Genomic DNA, 18,576 nt, shown 5'->3' with positions numbered 1-18,576 from the left:
TGCATGACCCCTGTGAGGATTGCCGGTTACCAGCTCTCCTCTCTTGACGCTTTGACATCACGCAAGGAAAAGTGAGCTGATAACCATCAACTCTGTTTACATTGTGATCAGCTGTGATTGGACACAGCTGATCACGTGGTAAAGGGCCTGTGATTGGCCTTTTACCACGATCCATGACTTATGGTCTCAGTAGAATTAGCAAACAGTGACTCCAGCGAAACAACCTCCTGCAGACCATAGAAAGCTTTCTAAGATCTGCAGGATGTCACTTGGACCACTGTTTGCTAATTCTACTGAGACCCTAAGCCACATCTGGATCATTTATAGCAGTGGTTCTCAACCTTTCTAGTGTCGTGACCCCTTGATAACATTTCACAAATTGTGGGGAACCCTAACAGTAAAATTATTTTCGTAGTGTGGAACCCGTACTACAGTGGTGTCTCGCAGCAGTGACACCTATGCTGAAATCAGGAGATAGGGTCTCCTTCAGCCCCTCCCACTTCACTTTCCTCACCAGTCAGCTGACTTCTAGTCTCTGCCCCCCAGCCATGCCATGAACTGAATGGGTGGCTGCAAAGAGGCTGAGTGGTCGGCCGCGGGCTCTAGAAACAGCCCAGCTGGGCAGCCGAGAAAAGGCTGGGAGAGCGGTGTGGGCTTCGGAAACAGGCCAGGATTTGGTGACCCCTGGCAAATCATCATTCGACCCCCAAGGGGGTCCCGACCCCCAGGTTGAGAACCACTGATTTATAGAGATCACACTTGCAGTGCTTGGTTTGGAGAGGCAGAACAATTATGAACGATATTGTGTGTGCCAAATCATGGGCCCGGATTCACGTAGAAGCGCGTATCTTTGTGCGGGCGTAACGTATCCTATTTACGTTACACCTCCGCAACTTTGACAGGCAAGTGCTGTATTCCAAAACCAAAGTTGCGGTGGCGTAGAGTAAATAGGCCGGCGTAAGCCCGCCTAATTCAAATGTGGATGATGTGGGCGTGTTTTATTTAAATTACATGTGACCCCGCGTATTTGACGTTTTTTACGAACGGCGCATGCGTCGTTCGTGAAAGAATCCCAGTGTGCATGCTCGAAATTACGCCGCAAATCGTCTATGTTTAGACGCGAACATAACTTACGTACAGCCCTATTCGCGAACGACTTACGCAAACGACGTAAAATTTTCAAAATTTGACGTGGGAACGGCATCCATACTTAACATTGGTACGCCCAGGGCTTTTTTTCTCAAACAATAGGTGCTGGAACTCAACCACAAACCCCCCCTAAAACCTCTGCCCCCACACACACCTAACAAACAGTATGAGGGTCTTAAAGGGGCATTAAATGCCAGCATTGCATTACATACAGAGTGCAGAGTTCAGGAGGGATGCACACAGAGTGCAGAGTTCAGGGGGGATGCACACAGAGTGCAGAGTTCAGGGGGGATGCACACAGAGTGCAGAGTTCAGGGGGGGTGCACACAGAGTGCAGAGTTCAGGGGGGATGCACACAGAGTGCAGAGTTCAGGGGGGGTGCACACAGAGTGCAGAGTTCAGGGGGGGTGCACACAGAGTGCAGAGTTCAGGAAAAATGCACACAGAGTGCAGGAAAAATGCACACACACAGAGTGCAGAATTCAGGAGGGATGCAGTAGAGTGCAGAGTTCAGGAAAGATGCACACAGAGTGCAGAGTTCAGGAAAGATGCACACAGAGTTCAGGAGGGATGCACACAGAGTGCAGAGTTCAGGAAAGATGCACACAGAGTTCAGGAAAGATGCACACAGAGTTCAGGAAAGATGCACACAGAGTTCAGGAGGGATGCACACAGAGTGCAGAGTTCAGGAAAGATGCACACAGAGTGCAGAGCTGTCACTTGTAAACACAGAAACCGGACTAAAGGGTCTGAGCCAGAGGTGGTGGAACTGAGTTCCACCTGAAAAAAAGCCCTGGCGTACGCCTCATATAGCAGGGGTAACTTTACGCCGGGAAAAGCCTAACGTAAAAGGCGTATCTGTACTGCGTCGGCCGGGCGTACGTACGTGAATTGGCGTATCTAGCTGATTTACATATTTCTAGGCGTAAATCAGCGTACACGCCCCTAGCGGCCAGCGAAAATATGCAGTTAAGATACGACGGCGTAAGAGACTTACGCTGGTCGGATCTAATACAAATCTATGCGTAACTGATTCTAAGAATCAGGCGCATAGATACGACGGCTCGGACTCAGAGTTACGACGGCGTATCTGGAGATACGCCGGCGTAACTCATACTTGAATCCAGGCCATGGTCTGCAAAGAGCTGCAATAACTCTGGTGGGCAGTCCTCCTTCCTTCCACTAGGGGTCACTGCTACTTGGACAAACACGTGCTGCGTGTAAACTGAATGTCATTTTAAAAGTTTCAATTGTTTCAATGTGGAAAGACGTTGGCAAAAGTTGAAAAAAATAAATAAATAGGATGGTAATAGTTGGAGATAAACAATTTATTTTACTGAAAATTCTGAATTTCTGTAGACATGAAATGTGCATTTTGCTGTCTCTGTCTAAAACAGTCACTCGTGGGACATTAAATATTCAAGCTACTTACAAGGAAAAAGTAAAAACAACAACCACACAACATATAATATTTAGCAGAACATTGATCACAGGATTCGTCTTATTTCTGCATTTCATGGCTTGCCCTTTAAGATAAGGAAGTGATATTTTTAACTTCCCGTCATCAGGGGATGTAGCTCAGTGGTAGAGCGCATGCTTTGCATGTATGAGGCCCCGGGTTCAATCCCCGGCATCTCCAACCTTTTGAAAGATGATGCTTACTTGCTGAACAGTCGTAATCATGTTGATTTGATTAAAAAAAGTTTGCATTTCACATTTGTGCGACTTATGACACCCAAAATTCGCAGGACATGTGAAATGCCATATATCTCTGCGATATCTAAAGTCGCAGGACATGTGAAATGCCGTATATCTCTGTGACACCCAAAATTCGCAGGACATGTGAAATGCCATATATCTCTGTGAGACCCAAAGTCGCAGGACATGTGAAATGCCATATATCTCCGTGAGACTCAAAGTCGCAGGACATGTGAAATGCCATATATCTCTGAGACCCAAAGTCGCAGGACATGTGAAATGCCATATATCTCTGAGACCCAAAGTCTCAGGACATGTGAAATGCCATATATCTCTGTGAGACCTAAAGTCGCAGGACATGTGAAATGCCATATATCTCTGTGACCCAAAGTCGCAGGACATGTGAAATGCCGTATATCTCTGTGAGACCTAAAGTCGCAGGACATGTGAAATGCCATATATCTCTGTGAGACCTAAAGTCGCAGGACATGTGAAATGCCGTATATCTCTGTGAGACCCAAAGTCGCAGGACATGTGAAATGCCATATATCTCTGTGAGACCCAAAGTCGTAGGACATGTGAAATGCCATATATCTCTGTGAGACCCAAAGTCGCAGGACATGTGAAATGCCATATATCTCTGTGACACCTAAAGTCGCAGGACATGTGAAATGCCATATATCTCTGTGAGACCTAAAGTCGCAGGACATGTGAAATGCCGTATATCTCTGTGAGACCTAAAGTCGCAGGACATGTGAAATGCCGTATATCTCTGTGAGACCTAAAGTCGCAGGGCATGTGAAATGCCATATATCTCTGTGAGACCTAAAGTCGCAGGACATGTGAAATGCCATATATCTCCGTGAGACTCAAAGTCGCAGGACATGTGAAATGCCATATATCTCTGTGAGACCTAAAGTCGCAGGACATGTGAAATGCCATATATCTCCGTGAGACTCAAAGTCGCAGGACATGTGAAATGCCATATATCTCTGTGAGACCCAAAGTCGCAGGACATGTGAAATGCCATATATCTCTGTGAGACCTAAAGTCGCAGGACATGTGAAATGCCGTATATCTCTGTGAGACCTAAAGTCGCAGGACATGTGAAATGCCATATATCTCTGTGAGACCTAAAGTCGCAGGACATGTGAAATGCCATATATCTCTCTGAGACCTAAAGTCGCAGGACATGTGAAATGCCGTATATCTCTGGGGGACCCAAAGTCGCAGGGCATATGAAATGCCATGTACCGTGCATCTGGAAAGTATTGACAGCGCTTTGCTTTTTCCATGTCCATGTGATTTCCATTCCATGTTAAAGCCTTATTCCAAAATTGATTAAATTCATAATTTTTCTCAAAACTTCTACAAACAATACCCCATAATAATAAACGTGAAAGAAGTTTGTTTGAAACCTTTGCAAATTTATTAAAAAATAAAAGACCAAAAAAAATCCCATGAACCTCAGATTGCGAGTAACGCGGTTAACGAGCGTTTCGCACTACGAGGACTATATTTTTTTAAAATCGTAGCTCGGTTTGCGAGTGCTGTCTCGCAAAACGAGCACAATTCAGGCCAAACTGGTGTGCAGTACCGCTTTTGGCCTGAGGTGGGGGGGGCGCCAGAGCCGAAAAGAGCCGTACGTCTCTGATAGCAGCCGATCTGCGCCGTTTGGAAATGCACGCAAATCTCGGGAATTAAGTATTTTGCCGAGGTCAGCAGAGGTGTCCTCTGGCCTTTTCGGCTGTTTCCAAGGCTCTCGGGCGTCCCCCCCGCCTCTGGCCACATGCGGTATTGCATGCCATTGAAGTCAATGTGGAACAAATTATTTTCGTTGGGGTAGATTCAGAAAGATGCGTGCATCTTTCTGCTGGCGTAACGTATCTCCGATACGTTGCGCCGCTGTAACTTTGGGCGCAAGTTCTGTATTCAAAAAGGCGCAAGTTCTGTATTACGGCGGCGTAACATATGTGTGGCGGCGTAAGCCCGCCTAATTCAAATGGGGATGTTGGGGGCGTGTTTTATTAAAATTTTACTTGACCCCACGTTTTTCACGTTTTTTTTTTAACATAAAAATATCCCAGTGTGCATTGCTCCAAATTACGTCGCAAGGACGTATTGGATTCAACGTGAACGTAAATGACGTACAGCCGTATTCGCAAACGACTTAAGCAAACGACGTAAAAATTTCAAAACTTGGCGCAGGAACGACGGCCATACTTAACATTAGCTACGCCTCATATAGCAGGGGTAACTATACGCCGAAAAAAGCCGAACGTAGGTTTCTGAATCGGCGTATCTAGCTCATTTGCATATTCCTCACGTAACTATACGGAAGCGCCACCTAGCGGCCAGCAGAAATATGCAGCCTAAGATACGACGGTGTAAGACACTTATGCCGGTCGGATCTTAGGGAAATCTATGCGTAACTGATTCTGAATCAGGCGCATAGATACGACCGGCCGGACTCAGAGATACGACGGCCTATCAGGAGATACACCGTTGTATCTTTTATCTGAATCTACCCCAATGACTTCAATGGGAAAACTCGCTTTGATATGCGAGTACTTTGGATTACGAGCATTCTCCTGGAACGGATTACGTTCGTAATCCAAGGTTTCACTGTACTTTGTTGAAGCACCTTGGGCACCAATTACAGCCTCTTTTTGAGTATGATGCTACAAATCGGGTTCATGTCTGGGCTCTGGTTGGGCCACTCAAGGACATTCACAGAGTTGTCTCGTAGCCACTCCTTTGTTATCTTGGCTGTGTGCTTAGGGTCGTTGTCCTGTTGGAAGATGACCCTTTGCCCCAGTCTGAGGTCCAGGGCGCTCTTAAGCAGGTTTCCATCAAGGATGTCTCTGTACATTGCTGCATTCATCTTTCCCAGTTCCTGCCACTGAAAACCATCCCCACAGCATGATGCTGCCACCACCATGCTTCACAGTAGGGATGGTATTGGCCAGGTGATTAGCGGTGCCTGGTTTTCTCCAGATATGAGGTTTGCCATTCAGGCCAACAAGTTCAATCTTTGTTTCATCAGACCAAAGAATTTTGTTTCTCATGATCTGAGAGTCCTTCAGGTGCCATTTGGAAACTCCAAGGCGGGTTGTCATGTGCCTTTTACTGAGGAGTGGTTCCCGTCTGGCCACTCTACCATACAGGCCTGATTGGTGGAGTGTGGCAGAGATGGTGGTTCTTCTGGAAGGTTCTCCTCTCTCCACAGAGGAACGCTGGAGCTCTGTCAGAGTGACCATCAGGTTCTTGGTCACCTCCATTATCAAGGCCTTCTCCCCCGATCACTCAGTTTGGCCGGGCAAACCGCTCTAGGAAGAGTCCTGGTTGTTCCAAACTTCTTCCATTTACAGATGACGGAGGACACTGTGCTCATTGGGACCTTCAATGCTGTAGACATTTTTCTGTACCCTGCCTCAATACAATCCTGTCTCGGAGGTCTACAGACAATTCCTTGGACTTCATAGCTTGGTTTGTGCTCTGACATGCACTGTTTACTGTGGGACCTTATATAGACAGGTGTGTGTCTTTCCAAATCATGTCCAATCAACTGAATTTACTACAGGTAGACTCCAATCAATTTGTAGAACCATCTCAAGGTTGATCAGTGAAAATTTCGAGTGTCATGGCAAAGGCTGTGAATACATGGGGCCAGATTCAGGTAGGAGATACGGCGGCGTATCTCCAGATACGCCGTCGTATCTCTGAGTGTGAGGCGTCGTATCCTGGCGCCTGATTCAAAGAATCAGATACGCCAGAATTTGTCTAAGATACGACCAGCGTAAGTCTCTTACGCCGTTGTATCTTAACTGCATATTTACGCTGGCCGCTAGGGGCGTGTTCGCTGATTTATGCCTAGAATATGTAAATCAGCTAGATACGCCTATTCACGAACGTACGCCCGGCCGTCGCAGTACAGATATGCTGTTTACGTAAGGCTTTTTCTGGCGTAAAGTTACCCCTGCTATATGAGGCGCAGCCAATGTTAAGTATGGACGTCGGGACCGCGTCGAATTTTATGTCGATTACGTGGTTTGCGCAAGTCGTTCGCGAATAGGGCTGTGCGTAATTTACGTTCACGTCGAAAGCATTGAATTTTTGCCGGTTATTTTGGAGCATGCGCACTGGGATACTTTCACGGACGGCGCATGCGCCGTTCGGAAAAAGCGTCATTTACGTGGGGTCACAATAAATTAACATAAAACACGCCCACATCTTCCACATTTAAATTAGGCTGGCTTACGCCGGCCTATTTACGCTACGCCGCCGCAACGTTGCTTTGTGAATACTGCACTTGCCTGTCAAAGTTACGGCGGCGTAGCGTATATGCGATACGCTATGCCCGCCTAAAGATAGGCAAATCTCTGTGAATCTAGCCCATGGTATTTATTTTTTTAATAAATTTGCAAAGATTTCAAACAAACTTCCTTTACGTTGTCATTATGGGGTTGGAGAATTTGGAGGAAAATAATGAATTTAATCCATTTGGCAATAAGGCTGTAATATAACAAAATGTGGAAAAAGTGAAGCGCTGTGAATACTTTCCGGAAGCACTGTATCTCTATGAGAGCCTTTCCAATTGACACTACTTCAGAAAAGGTTCCTACACTACTTTGACACAACTTCAATGCCAGAGGCCCAGATTCAAGAAGCTATTGCGCCCGCGCAACCATAGGTTGCGCGGCGCAATAGCTGTTTTGCTCCCGCGTAGCGAATGCCCCTGATTCAGGAACATCGCTACGCGGACTGCAGCCTAGGATATGACAGACATAAGCCTCCTTTTGCCTTCATATCTCAGGCTGCATTCTTGCGTTGGCCGCTAGGGGGCGCGGCCATTGTGATCGGCGTATAGTATGCAAATTGCATACTACCACCGATTCACAAAAGTTGCGCGGGCCCTGCGCACGCAAGGTACGGAGTTTCCGTACGGCGACTTTAGCGTAAGGCTGCTCCTTCTCATAGTAGGAGCAGCCAATGCTAAAGTATAGCCGCCCTTCCCGCTCGTGAAATTGAAATTTCACGTCGTTTACGTAAGTGATTCGTGAATGGCGCTGGACGCCATTCACGTTCACTTAGAAGCAAATGACGTCCTTGCGACGTCATTTGCCGCAATGCACGTCGGGAAAGTTTCCCGACGGAGCATGCGCTGTTCGCTCGGCGCGGGAGCGCGCCTAATTTAAATGATTCCCGCCCCCGGCGGGATCATTTACATTAGGCGCCCTTACGCAGGGCTAATTAGCATAGCGCCCGCGCAATTTACGGAGCTACTGCTCCGTGAATCGTGGGCAAATCGAAATATTTGCGTGGGCGCAGAGCAAAATCTTTGCCCTTTGCCCACGCAAATATTGCGCGGATCTACCTGAATCTGGGCCAGAGAGTGTAAAAGTCTTATCAAAGTCACTAAAAATTGCGCAACTTTGACGTCAGCTAGTGTGAAAGGAGCCCAAAGTATCACACGAGTGCACAAGCTTTTATCAAACTATGACCCTGTAGTATTCTAAATTCTAATTTAAATACCAGAACTGGGCTAGATTCAGGTAGCATTTACGGCGGCGTATCTTCAGATACGCCGCCGTAATTTCAAATCTGCGCCGGCGTATACTTACACCGATTCTCCAAGGCAGATACGTCGAAAAAATAGGCTTCCTCCGCCGACGCAACTTGAATACGGTGGCGTATAATTGTCTGCAATATTACGCTGGCCGCTAGGGGTGCTTCCGTTGTTTTCAGCGTAGAATATGCAAATGACCTAGAAACGCCGATTCACAAACGTACGTACGCCCGGCGCAATTTATTTACGTCGTTTACGTTAGGCTTTTTCGACGTAAGGTTGCTCCTGCTATTAGGTGGCACAGCCAATGTTAAGTATGGACGTCGTTCCCGCTTCGAAATTTGAATTTATTACGTCGTTTGCGTAAGTCGTTCGCGAATAGGGCTGGACGTAATTTACGTTCACGTCTAAAGCAATGACGATTTGCGTTGGAATTTCCAGCATGCGCACTAGGATTCTTTCACGAACGGCGCATGCGCCATTCGTAAAAAACTTAAAATACGTGGGGTCAACCTAATTTAAATGAAACACGCCCCCTCAACATCATTTGAATGACGCGAGCTTACGCCGGCCCCATTTACGCTACGCCGCCGTAAGTTAGGAGGCAAGTGCTTTGTGAATACAGCACTTGCCTCTCAAACTTACGGCGGCGCAGCGTAAATACGATACGCTGCGCCGCCGTGATACTGGGCGCATCTACCTGAATCTAGCCCACAGTATCTCTGGGAGGGTGGGAGGGTCAGCTGAGCTGCGGAGAGAGTTGAAATGGAGGATATCATTGCTTCTGCTGTGAATTTTGATGATGAAGTGTAGTGTTGAGCAGAATATGCCATATTCGATTTCGCGATATATCTCGAATATATATTCGAATATTCGAGATATATTCGCTAAATTCGAATATTCGTGATATTTTATCGAAATTAATTGAATGCGATTTTTCGCTATTGCGAATGCGAAAATAATTGCGATTTTTTAATAACTGCGGTAGGAGCGCTCTGATTGGCTTAGAATATTCGTGATATTTTATCGAAATATCGCAACATGCGAATGCGATATTTATTGCGCAATTTCGAGATATGCTGGAGGAGCGCTCTGATTGGCTCAGAATATTCGTGATATTTTATCGAAATATCGCAACATGCGAATGCGATATTTATTGCGCAATTTCGAGATATGCTGGAGGAGCGCTCTGATTGGCTCAGAATATTCGTGATATTTTATCGAAATATCGCAACATGCGAATGCGATATTTATTGCGCAATTTCGAGATATGCTGGAGGAGCGCTCTGATTGGCTCAGAATATTCCTGATATTTTATCGAAATATCGCAACATGCGAATGCGATATTTATTGCGCAATTTCGAGATATGCTGGAGGAGCGCTCTGATTGGCTCAGAATATTCCTGATATTTTATCGAAATATCGCAACATGCGAATGCGAAATTTATTGCAGATATATTTCGAAAACAGCACTCTGAAATCGAATATGTATGATATTTTAACCAAAATACATATTGCGATTGCGATTTTTCGATCGCGCATGCGCAATTGCGCGAACAACACGCGACCATTTCCTGGAGCCTTGCCAGTTTCCCAATATTACAGCAACATGGTGGGAAGCAATTTCTCAAAGTCTGAGGAAAAGTTGCTGATTTGTGTAAGTATTTTGACCACTGTTATTTCATCATCTTCAACTGCATTTAAGTCTAGTTTAAAAGTTAGTATATATGATCAGATATTAGTATTTAACCAAAAATGTGTCTCCTGCTTTTACAAAACTACAAGTCCCAGCATGCCTGGACAGCTGCAGACACCCTGGTTGGCAAATGTGTATTTAGGCACTTTTCCTTGTTATTTAGCATAATGAATTTAAAATTTTTTTGGACATAGGACGTATGCGAACGTCCTGACTTCAGTGTCCTCAAGGCCCAAGGACGTTCGAATACATATTGCCCTTTAGATGTTGCAGAACTACAACTTCCAGCATGCCTGGGAATGCTGGCACTTCTAGTATTGTAAGTTCTGCAGGCCCACATTTTTCAGGCCTTTATGCACGGGTCTCTAAACTGTGGCACCCTAGATGCAGCAAAAGTAAAATTCTTAGCATGCACTGAAAGACCGTGGCTGATGGGAGTAGTAGTTTTGCAACAGCTGGAGGTGGACTGGTCTTGAAACCCAGAGTTAGGTAACAAACCCGTAGTGTTTTGCAACCATTCTGCCTCCAGCTGGTTATTTTCTGTTGAAAAGCCTGTGGCGTGCAAAACACAACCCAAAAACTCCACCCGGTGCAAGGAAAAATTTGCACACACCTAAAGAGTGACATCACAAAAAACTGCGACGGTTGCATACGTCAGTGGTCCTCCGAAAAGGTCCCGTCTCTGACCCCCCGGGGCGTTAGGCTCCTAGGCTCCTGACAGGGAAAAGAGTTACTGTGGTCCATACAGCCGAAGCCATATGGACCCATCTCGGTCCAAGCAGCGCAATCAACACGCGAACAACACGCGACCATTTCCTGGAGCCTTGCCAGTTTCCAACTTATGATCGCAGCGCAATCACACAGCAACATGGTTGGAAGCAATTTCACTAAGTCTGAGGAAAAGTTGCTGATTTGTGTAAGTATTTTGACCACTGTTATTTCATCATCTTCAACTGCATTTAAGTCTAGTTTAAAAGTTAGTATATATGATCAGATATTAGTATTTAACCAAAAATGTGTCTCCTGCTTTTACAAAACTACAAGTCCCAGCCCAGCCCAGCATTTAAGTCTAGTTTAAAAGTTAGTATATATGATCATATATTAGTATTTCACAAAAAATGTGTCTCCTGCTTTTACAAAACTACAAGTCCCAGCATGCCTGGACAGCTGCAGACACCCTGGTTGGCAAATGTGTATATTGGCACTTTTCCTTGTTATTTAGCATAATGAATTTAAAATTTTTTTGGACATAGGACGTATGCGAACGTCCTGACTTCAGTGTCCTCAAGGCCCAAGGACGTTCGAATACATATTGCCCTTTAGATGTTGCAGAACTACAACTTCCAGCATGCCTGGGAATGCTGGCACTTCTAGTATTGTAAGTTCTGCAGGCCCCCATTTTTCAGGCCTTTATGCACGGGTCTCTAAACTGTGGCACCCTAAATGCAGCAAAAGTAAAATTCTTAGCATGCACTGACAGACCGTGGCTGATGGGAGTAGTAGTTTTGCAACAGCTGGAGGTGGACTGGTCTTGAAACCCAGAGTTAAGTAACAAACACGTAGTGTTTTGCAACCATTCTGCCTCCAGCTGTTTTTTTCCTGTTGAAAAGCCTGTGGCGTGCAAAACACAACCCAAAAACTCCACCCGGATGCAGTGAAAAATGTGCACACACCTAAAGAGTGACATCACAAAAAACTGCGACTGGTACATACGTCAGTGGTCCTCCGAAAAAGGTCCCGTCTCTGACCCCCCGGGGCGTTAGGCTCCTGACAGGGAAAAGAGTTAGCAACGCATATCTCCCCTATACGTGTATCCTGTGTTGTTAATAATATATTCATAATTATGCAAATGATAATGGCTGCTATATTTATGCAAAAAAGGTGGCGACCGAAATGGCAGGATATAAAATCTTTCATGTTACCCCTGTCATTGATTAATAAGGCGAGAATGCTTCCAATTGTTGAATAGCATACATTTACGTCATATATCCATAAGGCTGTCAACAGAAGTATTACAATATACTTTGTTCTTCATCTTGCAGAAGTTCCTGGAAACAGGATATGATGACCTGCGGCGGCAGCCACAGAAAAGGGCTGTGGTCAGCGCCCTAATCGCTGACTTTGGCGGCCAACATGACCACAAGGCCATTGTTAAGAAGTGGTCTGACCTCAAGAGGCGCCAAATGGGTAATGTCAGACGTCTTCGGGCTAAATATCATCCAGGTAAGTTATTGTTGACAGTTATGTTTTTTTTAAAAAAGTGTATTTTGTGCGTGAACTCGAAAGAGAGAGGAGCCGGCCTGCAGGAGTTGGGAGGCCTCCCCCAGAGGCAATCTGCCACCTTTCTCCATGCCCCGGTTGGCAATGGCGGGTGTGAGGGGGTCCTCCCAACCCAACCTCGCATAGCACACCCACCAGTGGCGGGGCTGAGACCACCAAACTCAATTCACAGGTAGCCGAGAGCGGGATCCGAACCCCTAGCTGCAGAGGTGAATCAGTTGTCAGTGCAGTGGCAATCGCGTGGAGCCACCGCAGCTCCTTTGGTGACAGTTATGTAAGGTCATATGTAATTCATGTAAGGTCAGATGTTGTTAACCAAGATGCCATGTTGTGCTAACATATATCACCACCGGCCAAGGTATTCATAGTACTGTTGAAAAAAGACATGGGGCAGCAGACAGGAACACAGAAGTTATGTGGGAACATAATTTTCCCATTGCTTTGCATGGGACTTTAAAGAAAAACCCCGACCATGGCAAGTGGGGGTGGGTAAGGTTTAAACCACCTATCCTATGTTTGTGGCTGACATATAAGTAACCTGTGTGCCAAGTTTCATATAAATATCTTTAGCCGTTTGTACGTGATGCTGGAACATACATACATACATACATACATACATACATTTATGCACACACACACGTTGAGTTTTATATATATAGATTACCACTAAATTCCTGTGTTAGGAGTGGGGTTGTTATAGTAATCCCGTGTGCTCCATCAGGCCCTTTTTTTAACATGAGATGGTCTGAACAAAACAAAGGAGACAAAAACAGCTCATTTTAACATGGTTGCATCCCAGCTCACGCTCAGTCCCCTGTAGTGCCCACAAGACCCTTTAATATAACATTGTCCCATTGGTTAACTGTCTATATAAATCAATTTGTATTCATATACAATACAGCACAGTACACAGAATTTGCATACGTCATTAGAAAACATTTTTATAATATATGAACATTGTGTTATTATAGGAGCTCCAATGCCAGTTGTCCGCGCCAAGCGCAGAAGGCGCCAGGCCGATGAGGAGGAGGAGGAGGATGCGGCAGAGGAGGATGCGGCAGAGGAGGACATGGATGAGGAGGAGCAGCCAGGGCCCTCCCACTCCCCAACCCCAGCTCCTGTTGAGGAGCAAGCTGAGGAGCTTCCCCCCCCCACCACCCCAACTTCTCAAGCAGAAGAGCAGGAGGAAGAGAGCGGTCCTGTGAGCCTCATTCAGGAAGGTAAATATGTGCACAATGATTAATAACATTTCAACAACAAAATGTAGATATAAAAATGGACAACATATAAAGCGCACCTGTCAGATTGTATAACCATAATATGGTATTGATGCTAGAAGTATACAGGTAGTGCATAATTATTAGGCAAGTTGTATTTTTTGAGGATTCATTTTATTATTGAACAACAACCATGTTCTCAATGAACCCCAAAAACTCATTAATATCAAAGCTGAATTTTTTTGGAAGTAGTTTTTAGTTTGTTTTTAGTGTTAGTTATTTTCGGGGGATATCTGTGTGTGCAGGTGACTACTATTACTGTGCAGAATTATTAGGCAACTTAACCAAAAAATAAATAGATAGCCATTTCAATGATTTATTTTTAACAGTGAAACCAATATAACATCTCAACATTCACAAATACACATTTCTGACATTTAAAAACAAAACAAAAACAAATCAGTGACCAATATAGCCACCTTTCTTTGCAAGGACACTCAAAAGCCTGACATCCATGGATTCTGTCAGTGTTTTGATCTGTTCACCATCAACATTGCGTGCAGCAGCAACCACAGCCTGCCAGACACTGTTCAGAGAGGTGTACTGTTTTCCCTCCTTGTAAATCCCACATTTGATGATGGACCACAGGTTCTCAATGGGGTTCAGATCAGGTGAACAAGGAGGCCATGTCATTACTTTTTTTTATTTAATACCCTTTCTTGCCAGCCACGCTGTGGAGTACTTTGACACGTGTGATGGAGCATTGTCCTGCATGAAAATCATGTTTTTCTTGAAGGATGGTGACTTTTTCCTGTACCACTGCTTGAAGAAGGTCTCTTCCATAATCTGGCAGTAGGACTGGGAGTTGAGCTTGACTCCATCCTCAATCCGAAAAGGCCCCACAAGCTCATCTTTGATGATACCAGCCCAAACCAGTACTCCACCACCACCTTGCTGGCGTCTGAGTCGGACTGGAGCTCCCTGCCCTTTACCAATCCAGCCACGGGCTCTTCCATCTGGCCCATCAAGACTCACTCTCATTTCAGCAGTCCATAAAACCTTAGAAAAATCTTTCTTGAGATATTTATTGGCACAGTCTTGACGTTGCAGCTTGTGTGTCTTGTTCAGTGGTCATCGTCTTTCAGCCTTTCTTACCTTGGCCATGTCTCTGGGTATTGCACACCTTGTGCTTTTGGGCACCCCAGTGATGTTGCAGCTCTGAAATATGGCCAATCTTGTGGCAAGTGGCATCTTGGCAGCTGCACGCTTAACTTTTCTCAGTTCATGGGCAGTTATTTTGCACCTTTGTTTTTCCACACGCTTCTTTTGTTTGATGATCACGCTTCAGAAGCTTTGCAACTTTAAGAGTGCTGCATCCCTCTGCTAGATATCTCTCTATTTTGGACTTTTCAGAGTCTGTCAAATCCTTCTTTTGGCCAATTTTGCCAAAGAAAAGGAAATTGACTAATAATTATGCACACCTGATATAGAGTGTTGATGTCATTAGACCACACACCTTCTCATTACAGAGATGTACATTACCTAATATGCCTAATCTGTAGTAGGCTTTCGAGCCTATACAGCTTGGAGTAAGACAACATGCATAAAGAGGATGATGTGGTCCAAATACTCATTTGCCTAATAATTCTGCACTCCCGGGATGTGTTAGACACATAACAAGTGTATACACATGATAATGATTGATTAATAAGCAAAAAAAAATATTTATTTATTTGGTAACGTTATTTGAAATCCAAATGTTTTTTTATTATATCCTAAAAGCATCAAGAGATCTGAAGAGGCAAAATATACTCATTGAAAAGACGCACCAGAAGATCCTTCAGAACCAGCGTAAGATGAGCTACCTCAACCAACAAAATGCTCTGCTAGAGCAGCAGCTATCGGGTCAGATTGCGGAAATGCACCGCATTCAAAAACGGATTGAGAGCTATATTTAAATTTATTTTTGTATTAAAAAAACTTATTTTTTGGAAATGTTTCATTTCTTTTTGAGATAGAGTTGTAGGTTTTTCAACACATCTAACTTCACATCAAACAAATCAACATCAACACATTTAACTTCATAATAAGCAAAAACATTTTATACTATTATTTTATTTAACATTAACCTAGGACAAACTAAAGCACACGACACAGACACGACGAACACAAAATAAACTGTTGAAAAATGAACATAACAAAAGCAACAATATATATATATATATATACAAAGAGAGAGAGAGGGAGAGCAAGAAAGAGAGAGAATGCAGATGAGCTCTTGCAGTCAGCCCAATGGTTGCAGTATAAATGCCGCAAAACAGGGTTTAACATAAGGTTCATTGTTATAGTTACACTTGCTGTTTAGATCCGGTCTGGTAGTCCGGTCTGGTAGCTTGTAGCGGAGGCTGTTGGTGGATCCGCTGTGCCAGAAAGCTCATGAAGCTTTACTCAGCATGGAGGCAGCAGCAGGAGTATTAAAATATAATATAACTAGACAATGCATTTCCTGAGGAAAATGCGAGTGGGAATGCTGAATAGCTTAATTGGTGAGCCCCTTGCCAAAGACATTCACCATAACCACTACACTATCTTTAGGACACACAGCTTCTTTCTCTATCTGCAAAGTATAGAGTATGCTGACTTCCTGGTCGCCCCTCCCCCCTCAATAGGTTTCCCCTCCCCCCCAGGTCAGTGAGGAGGAATATTGCACTGAGGTCAGGAAAGTTATTTATGGAAAGAAATAACATTACAAACGCTTTTAATTCACAGATCTAATACATGATTTAAGCCTCCAAACAAAGCTTAATAAATCCTCAAACGTACATGCAATTGATACAACGACTACACCGTTTGAAATACACGGCCCTTGTAAACGCATCGATATGAAATTTATGTAGATAAACTTAAAAATGTGGCCATTTCTGCGATTTAGAAAAGAGCGTCTTTGTGAGTTCTGCAGCAACATTTTTTAGATAATTTCACATGAGAGTCTATGAGACATAATTTCTGGCTGTTGCTCCAATAATTAAAACTAAAATACGTATCGCAGAATTGGTCACATTGCCATAAACCAGACAAGCATAGCTACGTTTTGATCTAAAAATTGTGTATGAAAAGTAGATCTTGTGGGCGTGAGACCAATTTGTTTCCCCTTTTTGTAAAGATATTTTTAATTACAAAGATCTCCAATGTTAAGGTCACCTGACAGACTCTAAATCCCCTCCATAGGATTACATTATAACCTATTGCATTTTTGTGAAAAATTCGCAAAACGTAAATTGCGTTTTCACCAAAAAATTGTAAACGATAACGATTTGAAAAGTCATAGCCGGATAGCTAAATATTTTGTGACCGCTTTAAAGTTTTTTCAGTGTCTGTAAGTGAAAGTATGAAGTAGCTGAAACTTTTGGCATGGCATGTGAATTCAAAGGGGAAAAGGATGTTCTCATTGACTTCAATGTTTAAAAAAAGGGTCTAAAAGCTTAAAATTTATAAAAGTGTAAAAAGTAGAAAAAAACTTGAAGAAGTCCCATCATTAGCTGAACGAGACGAACATTTTTACAGTTGAATGGTCTCAATAGTTGAAAGTATGCCGAAGTTACGCAGAACCAAAAAACTTAAGGAATAATAAGATTACTAAATTTACGGATATCAATACTGGAAATGTTTATTAAAGCATTCACACTAATTAAGATTAATACATTTACGGGTATCCATACTAGGAATGCTTATTAAAGCATTCCCACTAAGTATCACACAGGCATGATTTACAAGCAGTAGTGGTAATAGTAATACATAGCATAAAAACACTTGGGGAATACTTTACAGCATCAGTAGTGGTCATAGTAGTCAATAGTGTACCAAAAAATTGGGACACAGGTGTCTTGACTGAGCTGTAATAGTAGTAGTAGACATTGACAATACAGTGTCAAATCACTCGGGCAAGAGGTGCCATGATGAACAGCAGTCTTAATAAGAGTATATAGGGTGTGAAATAACTGCTGACATAGGTGTCTTGACTGGGCAGCAGAAGCAGCAGTAGTAGTATTAACAGTAGTAGTTGATACAGAGTCATATCACATGGGCAGGAGGTGCCATCATGAACAGCAGTAGGAATAGGAGTATATAGAGTGTCAAATAACTGCTGACATAGGTGTATTGACTGGGCAGCAGCAGCAGAAGCAGCAGTAGTATTAACAGTAGTAGTTGATACAGAGTCATATCACATGGGCAGGAGGTGCCATGATGAACAGCAGTAGGAATAGGAGTATATAGAGTGTCAAATAACTGCTGACATAGGTGTCTTGACTGGGCAGCAGCAGCAGAAGCAGCAGTAGTATTAACAGTAGTAGTTGATACAGAGTCATATCACATGGGCAGGAGGTGCCATCATGAACAGCAGTAGGAATAGGAGTATATAGAGTGTCAAATAACTGCTGACATAGGTGTATTGACTGGGCAGCAGCAGCAGAAGCAGCAGTAGTATTAACAGTAGTAGTTGATACAGAGTCATATCACATGGGCAGGAGGTGCCATGATGAACAGCAGTAGGAATAGGAGTATATAGAGTGTCAAATAACTGCTGACATAGGTGTCTTGACTGGGCAGCAGCAGCAGAAGCAGCAGTAGTATTAACAGTAGTAGTTGATACAGAGTCATATCACATGGGCAGGAGGTGCCATCATGAACAGCAGTAGGAATAGGAGTATATAGAGTGTCAAATAACTGCTGACATAGGTGTATTGACTGGGCAGCAGCAGCAGAAGCAGCAGTAGTATTAACAGTAGTAGTTGATACAGAGTCATATCACATGGGCAGGAGGTGCCATGATGAACAGCAGTAGGAATAGGAGTATATAGAGTGTCAAATAACTGCTGACATAGGTGTCTTGACTGGGCAGCAGCAGCAGAAGCAGCAGTAGTATTAACAGTAGTAGTTGATACAGAGTCATATCACATGGGCAGGAG

General features: G+C 44.0%; 1 protein-coding gene and 1 non-coding gene across 3 annotated transcripts in view; one reads left to right on the top strand and one right to left on the bottom strand.

The window, feature by feature from the left end:
• Positions 1-18,576, bottom strand: part of LOC120936179 (tyrosine-protein kinase Blk-like) — a 161,500-nt gene that overhangs the window by 15,557 nt on the left and 127,367 nt on the right. The window lies entirely within an intron of this gene.
• TRNAA-UGC lies at positions 2,717-2,788 on the top strand. Its single transcript has one exon. It is a non-coding gene; the product is annotated as a tRNA-Ala (tRNA).

The sequence above is a fragment of the Rana temporaria genome, chromosome 4 (genome assembly GCF_905171775.1).
Source record: "Rana temporaria chromosome 4, aRanTem1.1, whole genome shotgun sequence".
Taxonomy (NCBI): Eukaryota; Metazoa; Chordata; class Amphibia; order Anura; family Ranidae; genus Rana; species Rana temporaria.
Note: the sequence above shows the minus strand (reverse complement) of the source record. Positions and strands in the feature narration are given on the sequence as shown.